Here is a 1,930-nt window from a genome sequence, read left to right on the forward strand (position 1 = left end):
CTATTGTGTTTTTTTTTCCCCCTATCCAATGACAATTCAAAGAAGATTGAAGAAAAGAAATGAAGATTGAAGATTGAAGATGAAGTTTTTCAAAGAGCTGGTCGTGGTTCTTCTTCAATTTTGTTCACGGGGACACTTCACACTTAAGCGTGGGAGGAAATGATGACTGGCAAATCAGTGCAAATAAAGGCACAAAAATGTGCTAAACATGGAAACATCCTTTGCAAACTAACACTTTGCTTTTGTACCCCTTTGTAAAAAATCGAATATGAAGCAATGTGAAATGTGTAGTCCAAAAGGCTCACATTAAAAAAATGTTGATTAGGAAAAGGAAAGGTCAACACCTTTTGTCTCATGCTAAAAAATTGAAAGGTCCTTAGACCTTAGCCAATGTATGCGAATTTGAATTTTATAATTCAAGAAAGGAAAAGGAGGTGGTTGCAGCCGTGGGGTTTGGGGAGGTGGGAGATTGAGGTGGTTACACCCTCTCTCTTCCTTTATCTTCTCCTCTCACGGTTCATTTCTCCCTCTCTCATTTGGCACAACACTTACTTTCTTGTTCTTGCTTCCCTCTCTTGTGCTCCTTTGCAAGATCTTATGGAGAGTGAGGAAGAGGAAGAGGGTGAGGATGGAAGACTTTCTCTCAATTTCTTGTGTGCCTTTCATTTGCGTGTTTGGAGAGTATAGATTCTTGGTGAGAAGGAGAGTTTTCTTGCAGGTTTTCATGGCCAGCAATGTATTTGCAGCCTCTACCTACCCGGTTTGTGATTCGATTTGTGCCGTGGCAGGGTGCTCTTCATTTTGATGAGTTGTTGATCTCCCTTATGATAATTGAAGAGATCAACATGCAGGGTGAATCATAAAAAAGGTGATGAACAAGTCCAAGTAAAATGTGATAGATTCTCTTTAAGAGGTCGTGGTACGGGATGTGCTAGTGATAACTAGCAAAACAAGTTAAATTAGCAATTTATGGATAGAAAAATAAATGTTCTAGTAATCCTGGTATGGTTTGTCATTATTGTAGCAAAACAAAGCATATTATGGCCTAGTGTTATGCTAAGAAGGATTATATTCACAAAGGTAAATTGTAGCAAGGAAACTATACATAATCTTCACAATAGAATGAAGACAAAAATGAGCGTCTATTTGTTATGTAGCATTTTATGAATGCTATTATAGAAAAGAGGACACACGATGATGTATGGTATGTTGCTTCATGTATATCTAATCATATGACTAGCCTTGCTGAATGGTTTGGAGAGATGTATGCTTTACAAAATGTAGGTTATGTATAGATAGGCGATGATTCATGCTATCCAATTTTACACATTAATTTTTTTTTCTTGTCCTTGCATGATGATCAGACAAAGAGTCTATCAAATGTATAATGTGTGTTATTAATCACGAAGAATTCAATGTCTATTAGTCAAACGGTAGAGCAAGGGCTGTATTTTCAATTTAATGCAAAAATTGACATGTCTAAGAACTAAAGCATTCATAACTCGGATTAAAAATATGCATGACCAAATTGTTGGTGCTAGGATACAAAAGACTAGTGAGAGGAGCTAGCTTGGAAGTATCTTCAGATTTGTCTGCCAAATTTTGATGGATTGGTAATTGTCCTGAATACTCAGGTGAGACCCCAAGCTTTGACATTTGAGGAATTTTATACACTACTAATAGAGGAGGAGTTGAGGCTTAAAGCTTGAGAAGGTAGCATCAGTGGAGATGTTGTATTCTCCACCAATGCAAAAGGCAAAGGCGGTTTCTCTACCAACGGTAACAAAAAGAAGAAGGGTGGCAAGAAAAAGTTTCAACAAGAGTGTTTCTACTGTAAAAAGAAAGGACATGCAATTGTAGATTGACTTGTCAAGAAGGAAAATGAACCATTGAGAAAGTATGTTCCTTGGTGTAAGAAATATCTAACATT

This window comes from Lygodium microphyllum, chromosome 5 (assembly GCF_053477565.2).
Source record: "Lygodium microphyllum isolate KBCC chromosome 5, Lygodium_microphyllum_v1.1.10, whole genome shotgun sequence".
NCBI lineage: Eukaryota > Viridiplantae > Streptophyta > Polypodiopsida > Schizaeales > Lygodiaceae > Lygodium > Lygodium microphyllum.